General features: G+C 33.7%; 1 long non-coding RNA gene across 1 annotated transcript; it reads right to left on the bottom strand.

Annotated features, from left to right (window-relative positions):
* Positions 1–3457: 3457 nt before the first annotated feature.
* On the bottom strand, positions 3458–5277 carry LOC138882275 (uncharacterized). Its single transcript, XR_011403755.1, has 2 exons — positions 5044–5277; positions 3458–3724 (listed from the first exon to the last, which is right to left on the bottom strand). It is a non-coding gene; the product is annotated as an uncharacterized lncRNA (long non-coding RNA).
* Positions 5278–9028: the final 3751 nt, after the last annotated feature.

Below are 9028 nucleotides of genomic sequence, written 5' to 3'. Positions count from 1 at the left end.
GTAAATAAGTTCTTTCCTTTCCAATTATTTGCTATATATAACTCTTAAAACCATGTTTTAAGATCAAGAACACACATTCAGGGCCTCAACCTCATGAAGGTCGAGCCCCGGTCAAAAACAGCCCAGGCAGGCCCGCATCGAATGAGCAGTGGCCCAGGTCTGGCCTATTGCGCATGGGCTAGATTTGGGCCCGTGATTATTTATTCAATTGACTGTGCACGCAGCCTCGTTCCTGATTTTTAAGCATTTTCGAATCCCGCTATAAGTAACCTGCAAACATGTAACTAAGTAGGATCATTGCTTTCATTAGTAGAGACAAACGTAATAGAAAAATGTAGTTACTATAGGTCTATCCTTTAAAAATAAAAATGAGACGAGCCTCGCCAAAATAAATCATACATCGCCGGGGCCCTCAATAAAATACATAACCATGACTAGACTTTGGATTGGGCCGTTTAATGAACCTTCACGGCCTCTTCCTAAAATAACAACACGTTAGTCTTTTTAGGATACGTCTTAATAAACCTTACCTTCTTAAATTCGGGTGCACATTTATGTGACCCAAATCCAAATCTTGACGGATTCGAAATGTATTTCTAATCACGGGTACATTGATTGTGACGTGGTCCGAGAGGCATATCCATGACGTCGCGAATTCCTTTTAAAAGTATAACGAGACGAGCCTCGTCAAACAAAAATATACACAGCTGCGGGGCCCTCTAACTATATATATATTAAAACACTTAGAATTCGGGACAGGCCGTTTAGCGAATTTTTCGGCCTTACCCAAAACAACAATACGCTAGTTGCTTTAGGCACGTCTTAATAATTTATTCTCCTTAACTCGGGTGCACATTTATGTGACCCAAATCCAAATCTCAACCGAGTCGAAATATGTCAACAATCACGGGTGCATTGATGCAACGTGGCTCGAGATATGTTTTCACAACGTTGCAAGTCTTATAAAATAACAGTAAATGATAAAAGCGGTTTAAAAATTAAAATTTGCACATAATTTCATATTGTATTTAAAATCAGATAAATAAGCCAAATATAACAGTTAAGCGACCGTGCTAGAACCACGGAACTCGGGAATGCCTAACACCTTCTCCCGGGTTAACAGAATTCCTTATCCGGATTTCTGGTACGCAGACTGTAATATAGAGTCATTCTTTTCCTCGATTCGGGATTAAAATTGGTGACTTGGGACACCCTAAATCTCCCAAGTGGCGACTCTGAAATAAACAAATAAATCCCTTTTCGATTGTCCTTTAATTGGAAAAACTCCCTCGCACCCCTCAGGTGCGGAAAAAGGAGGTGTGACACATCCTTTCTCCCATTGGCTCTTTTTTTCTTTGTAAAACTGACTTTTTGCCATACCGCTTCATTCATTTCTTAGGTATCAATGCTGGCACTGGATTGGGGAGAAGAATGGTTTGGTAGTGTTGGTGTCCTGACAAGCGTAGATTTTATATATAGGTACTTTGTTGATATGTGACATAACCTCCCACAAGCTTTGCAGAGGAAATTTTCACCCTCGTACTGGACAATTTGTTTATGATTTGCAATGTGAATAAAGGGTATCACTGGTTCCTCAATTGGAAGTTCAATACATAATCTTCCATAGCGGCCTCGTAAGGTCGAAGATGTACATGCATCTCTTTTTAATAACATCACAATGATGTTACCTATTTTCTCTAAAATCATACCATCATAGAATTCAATTGATAATTGTGGTAATCGAACCCAAACAACTGTAAGAGAATTGTTTTCTTTCGTTGCTATAAAGTTTGGTTTCCATCTTTGGACTGAGAGGAAATGTCCAAAGATGAACCACTGACCATAGTGTGGGACCTTTAACATATGTTCTTCACAATCGAACTTAGTGATGTAATAATCCTCCCCTAGGTCAATTAAAGCAAAATTTTCATGGATTTTCTAGATTTTTTGAATTTTCCTTTATAGAAGATTATGTTGGATTCTTTTGCGATGAAGCTCAATAATGACTGAGAATCTCCATGGTTGATAGATATGGTTTTGGTCTTCCAATGAGAGGTGAATTTGGTGTCCCTCTATAGGAGTGGAAAATATTGGTGGCTGACTTGATCCTGTGCTAATGATGGATAATTGTCAAGAATGGGGGTTAGAACATTGATTAAGGAACTATTAGAACATTGATTAAAGAACCATGCTCACATGCTACTAATTTATCTTTGAAACTTGAACCATAATTTATAGACATATAATAAGTGGATTTAGGGTCAGGAGGGATTTGGTTTGGTTGACTTGAATTTGCCATGGCCACTGACTTAGGCTGGGCAGTTAAAGTTGAAGTTGAAGAAGAAATGTTTTCTTTTAGTGAGAGGTTGAAGAGAAAGTTTTTATATTGTTTCTCTTGTTTCTTCCTAGACTATATACGTCCTTCATTTTTCAGTGTAATTAACATTTGAAATTCTTGTAGAGGAATAGATTATATTAAAAGCGTATACTTAGTAACTTGATCAAACTTTTCCCATTTCTATTTCTTAGCGAAATATCGTTCGCCATTTTTACTCTTTAAAATATATTTCGCATTTGATAAAATAGTCATTTAATAAAAAATTTAGTATTTATAGCTTTAAATTCAAATAAAATTAAGACTGTCAAATCTTTCATTATTAGTATTATATATGAAGTTCTAATATTTAAGAATTAAATTAGAATAAGATTATAATTATGTAAAAAGAATTCTTATTGAATCATGTATAATAAATATAATTTCCTCCCCCAATGAACTAATGTATATAGATTTAATACATGAAATTCTAACTTTGAAGTAGGACATGAAGCAAACTGATATTTCCTTTGAAAAAAAAGGAGAAGAAATCAGAACAGATAAATGAAAGGAAAGATAAGATGGCAAAAATAATAATAATAATAATAATAATAATAATAATAATAATAATAATAATAATAACGAAAGGAAAAAAAGTGATGGGTCAAAAACATTAAGTCGTTAATTAATAAATAGAAGGAAAAAAAATGATATTTGTACAAAATATTTTGATATTTCTTTTTGATTCAAAATTTTGAATTTATATCAACTTTATATTTAAAACAAGAAAACTAATTTTTTTTTAAAAATACAATGTCGCTCATCATATTGTTTATCTTAATTTTTTTCTATCATACTTTATCGTCTTAATTGTTTTGAGTATTAAGAGTATTCTATTTTTGATGTTTGGTTATAAGTAGGAGTTGGGGTCAGATATTACAATTATTTTACAATATTAATGAACACACACAAAAACATATATATATATATATATATATATATATATATATATATATTGTCACGACCCCAATCCCGGTCACGATGGCGCCCAACACACTGCTAGGCAAGTCCGACCATTCAACAACATTATCCCAAATTCTTATTCAGATTATAGATAAATATCACAGAGAATTTACTAAGTCATTTCATTCAAGTGTATAATTAATAATAAAATCTGCGGAAGTTCAATTAAAATACCACACCATAGCCCAACAGAATCCGGTGTCACGAATATGAGCCTCTAATACAGAATATCCACCTATTACAAGTATGTCTATGAAAAATACGGAATAAAAGATATAGATAGAGGGGAGAGATCAAGGCTGCGAACGCCATGCAGCTACCTCAATACTCCCGGATACTGCCTGCTCAGCTAAACAATTCCTCACTTAGCCTGTGGTGTACCTGGATCTGCACGCAAGGTGAAGGGAGTAATGTGAGTACTCCGACCCAATGAGTAATAAACATAACTAAAGGCTGAGAATAAGAAATCATGGAAAAATACAAAGTAAACTATAACTGGCAGTTTAGAACAACAAATAGTGAAGCAACAAGTCAATTAAGTCAAAGTACCAAATACTGAGACAAGTATAACAGATAAAAACAAATGCATGAGTGCAATGCAATGCATGTGATGGTACACTCTAGTACCCACTGCGGCGTGCAGCCCGAGCCATCCATTTATTTATCGTCGACGGCGCTCACTGGGGGTGTGTGCAGACTCCGGAGGGGCTCCTACAGCCCAAGCGCAATATCAAGCCATCTCGTGGCATCAAATCTAGGCCCTCGGCCTCATATCAATCTCAGTATAATCAACCAGGCTCTCGGCCTCAATATCAATGTACTCAACCAGGCTCTCGGCCTCAATATCAATGTAATACTGCTGCGGCGTGCAACCCGATCCATGCTCAGTCCAGAAACCATCATAAGCCCCTTGGGCATTTGTAAAACAGTAGTTTTCAGCTGGAAATATTATTTAGAAATATCATTTAAGTTTTTAAATCTTAGAAAGATGGCTGAGTTTGCAAAACAGTATTTAAAACTTTGGACTGAGGTCAAATGATATGCAAAATATGCGAAAGCAGTGTTATCAATCCGTGAACGATTCAAATAATTGGCAAGAAGCCCAAATGTAACAATTAAATATAAGTAAGGATGATTCTCAATTTAGTTCAAGTAGAAAACACGGCACAAACAACTCTTGAGACGGACCAAGTCACAATCCCTAATGGTGCTCAACCCCACGCCCGTTATCCGGCGTGCAAGTCATCTCAATATAGCATTACGATGTGAAATTCCAGGGTTTCAAACCCTTAGGACAACATTTACGATGTGAAATTCCAGGGTCATCTCAAAATTATTTTATTTTTTTGAATTTTTTGGGAGTAATTCTCATATAGGGCAAAAATCACGTGCTTACAGCTGCCCCTCTTTGCCCGAAGACACGAAGGATTTTCGTGCAAAGATAAAGCGAGCGATTTTTGCCCATCCGAGTACTCCGTGTGAAGCATTTTTTTGAAAAAGATTTAACCGAACCTTTGCTTCAAAGGTTTCATACATATCCCTGGCTAAAGGGGAATCAGGTTAATGTAGTTCGGGAAGTTTTGGTAGCTGGGACTACCGTGGAACTGCGATGTTACTGTTGTTTTGGTAGAATAACAAAAAGTTTTTAAAATAAACAGGGGTAATATCTAGCAGAAACATAATTTAGATAAAAATGAGTAACTTACATGCTTATAGGAGATATATTTCTTTTTCGGAAAACCCGAAAAAGTCTATTGAGCTTTGGGAATTAAAAACGATCACACATAAGCATAAGGACTTATTTATTTTACAAGCTTAGAGGAGGAACTACTAAAGTATTCATAAGGATATATTTTACAAAGTGGTTTGGAAGGGAGTTGATGATGAAAAGGTTGGTTGGATGGGTTTTCTTCAGAGTGTTTTTCTTCTTCTTGTATCTTGTTTTTCTTCTGCTTTCTTCTCCTTTTTATAGCTAAATTTTGGAACGGATTTTAAAAATGGATTCCAAACTCTTCTGAAATCTATCTTGTCCAGCCTTGCATGGTACTTCATTGGGTCCCATCTTCACATGGCTTGGTCGGAAATTCCTTCCGTGTTTGTAACTTTTTCTTCCACTCAAAAATTTAACGTGTCTTTTAGCACAACTAACATTACCTTTTGTCACATCTTCTCTACTTTATGTCACTTGTCACTTTGGTCTTTTAGTACATCTAGCATTTCTTCCTGTCACATCTTCTTTACCTTCTTGTTTTTCTCATTGGTACGCTAACATTATTGTTCTGTATACCAGCCTTGTTACTTTTCCTTTGTCTTTGGTGCTCTTTAATTGCTCTTTAACTGGGACTTTATTTTTATGTGTCTAAATTATGTATAGCTATTGAATCGAAACTCATTTCTGACTCATCTTCATATGGATCTTGAGCATCTTGATAATTTAGGTTATCTTCATAGTTATCATCTTCTCTTGAACTTTGGGTCCTTTCTGGATTTGGACTTGGATTTGGACTTGGACTTGGACTTGGATTCTTAACCATGTGTTTGTCTTGTTATTCTTTTTCTTGAAAAAAAATTTCTATTGTCTGTTTGATTATATTTTCTATTTTTTCATTTTTTTTCTTTTTTTGAAATTATACTCTTCTTTTTTAACGCTTCTCCCTGTGTTAATGTTTTGGGTAGTCTTCTTTTAGATGAACTTTCATCTTCACTTTTTGGCAAAGTGACAGCCATAAACTGATTTGATGTGTCTTTACAGGTTATTATTTGAACCGGGCTAGCTGTTTCATTATCCGATACAGTGGATCTTGCTGCATTCATTGGGGAATGCACACCCTTCTCATCCATTTTTGTTTGAGATGGAGAACTCTATTTTGGACTGTTCATCTCTGTGTCTTGTTGAGAAATAACTTGAGTCTGGGATAATTCCATTCTCATCGTTCGTACTCTGTGTTCCAATACCTTTACCTGCTCCATAAGTTTAGTCTTTTCTTGTGCCAGGGTCTTATTTTTCTGGTTTATTCGTTTAAAGGCTTCTATCATTGATGAACAATGATCACAGAATATTATCTTGTCATTGTCTTTTCGGATGTTGTATTGAGGGATTTTTTCTTGGTTTTGTCTGAGTGCTGGTGAGATATAATAGTTTGGTCCTAGTATTCCTCTTGCATAATCTAATGCTTCAGTAAAATCATTAAAACCTTTGAAAAGTGGTTTTTCTATATCTGTAATGGAATCTAGTACTTTTAACCATGTCTGGAAAATACTATTTGTCATACCATGTATAACCACATAATATTTAAATCTTTTGTCTTGGTTTTTATCTGTAAAATATTGTCCTAAGGCATTAAGAGACGCTATAAAATATTTAGTGTCTTTCTTGTTATATGCTATCCATAAGTTATCAATGAAACACCGTTGAGGTCTGTCTATGACACATTCTGGTTGGATTCTAAATGACATGCTTGATGGTGGAAAAAATATTAAATTATGTTTTTCAAAATTTATTCTTTCCATATTAGTCTGTTCTCCCAAAGGATGTGGCTTGAAATGAAGATTACCTAATACTGTCTGCAAGTATCTGTCTGAGGGTGAGGCTTGAATGCCCTTCCCTTTGTCTTCAGTCTTGAAAACTGTTGGTCTCATGTTGTACATGTAAAATACTTGTTTATTAATTGACAGTAATTTTAAGCCTATTTAACTGATCTGCTAAATTATTATCTTTTCCTTTAATATGTTCAAAAACTAGATTATATATTGATATAGTATCAATAAAATTTAACCATCTTCTTCTACTACTATTCTCTGCGTTTATCTTCTGGTGAAATTTAACTAAGGCTTCGCACTCAGTTTTAATTGTTACTTCTTTTTTATTTAATATATATAATTTAAAATTATTTAATCCGTAAATTACAGCTAATATCTTTGCATCTATACTACTCATATTTTCTTTTTATTTATATTTACCACTTTGATAAACACATATTTTTTCTGTGCTCCTATCATTAAATTTATTTGGTTTTGCTTTTAGAACTGCTCCCCATCCTTCAAAACTACCTTTTGTTTTTATTATAAAGTAGTCTGTTTCTAGTGGCACATTTAAATCAAGAATATTTTTTATTTTTTCTTTAATTTTTTGTACTAATTTAATGTCTTTTGTGTTAAAATATTTTTGTCGTGTAGATCCTGTCTTAGCATATAATGGTCCTGCTATTTTTTCTAAGTCTTTTATAAAGTTTCTCGCATAATTTACTATACCCAAAAACTTTTGTAGCTCTTTGGTACTATCTAATTTATCTGGCATTTCTAAGGCCTTTTTAGCTATATGGAATTGTAATTTAATTTTTCCATCCCCTAAGATTACTCCTAGAAAATTTATATAATTCTTACATAGTTCCTTCTTCTTTTTACTAATTATTATTCCATTATCTAAAAATAATCTAAATACTGTCTATAAATGTCCTAAATGTTCTTTAATATCTTTGCTAAATACTAATATATCATCTGCATATACTAAAATAAATCTCTTATATTCTCCAAATATACTATCCATTTTTTGTTGAAAAATTGGTGGAGCTGTTTTTAGTCCGAACGACATTATTAACCATTCAAAGTGTCCTTCTGGACAAGTAAATGCAGTCCACTCAATGCTTTTTTCTTGCAATTAAACTTGCTGAATATCCTTTTTCCTTGTATTCTATTTATTAGTTCTTTTTTATCAGGTAACTTATATCCATCTGTTCTAGTGTTATCATTAAGTCTTTTGTAGTTTATTATCATTCTTGCTTTTCCTCTTACTATCTCATTATGGTTTCTAACCATAAAGGCTGCTGACCTGTGTTTAGAAGTGGATCTTCTTATTACTCCTAAATTTATAAGTTCTTTAATTTTGAAGTCTTCTAGATCTTGATTTGTAGCTTCTATTGAGGCTGTTTTAATTATATTCTGTTTAGATGAAATAGAAATAATCAGAGAAAAACCTTTAAAACATTGGGAAAAAAATAAGGTTATGTGTAAACTAGATATAATTAATCCAGAATATATAATTAAAACAGCCTCAATAGAAGCTACAAATCAAGATCTAGAAGACTTCATGTCACGACCCCAACCCTGATTATGATGGCGCCCAACACACTGCTAGGCAAGCCCGACATTCAACAACATTATCCCAAATTTCTTATTCAGATTATAGATAAATATCACAGAGAATTTACTAAGTCATTGTAAGCACGTGATTTTTGCTTTACGGACAATCGCTCCAAAAGAAAATAAAAATAGTGACAAATGATTTCGCTGTACAATTGTTCGAGTTTTTCGTGACATGTGTTGTTAGTCATTTGTGGATCTGTCCCTTTTGCATTTAATCATTAACAAACAAAATACAAAATATGCATGTCAGGGTGATTAAACCATAATTCGGTCAGTAAAAGAAAATTCAAAAAATATATGTGCATCGTTCGTTCTAGGCTTTTAGTTAACTTACCGAAATATTTTTGTGATAATTGTGTTAAAATGTTGCATTGTTGTTGGTTTTAATTTCATTATTTTATTGTTTGTTATTTCATTTTTGTTTTAAAAGAAAAAAATAAAATAGAAAAAAACAAAAAAAGAGGGATTGAAAAACGGGTTAGGCCCAGGAAATAAAACAAAAAAATGGGCCCAAACCAGCACAAGTCCGGTCCAGACCAGGCCTGCCCA

The sequence above is a fragment of the Nicotiana sylvestris genome, chromosome 11 (genome assembly GCF_000393655.2).
Source record: "Nicotiana sylvestris chromosome 11, ASM39365v2, whole genome shotgun sequence".
Classification (NCBI taxonomy): Eukaryota; Viridiplantae; Streptophyta; class Magnoliopsida; order Solanales; family Solanaceae; genus Nicotiana; species Nicotiana sylvestris.
The sequence above is the reverse complement of the archived record's forward strand: the minus strand, read 5'-3'. Positions and strand labels throughout refer to the sequence as shown.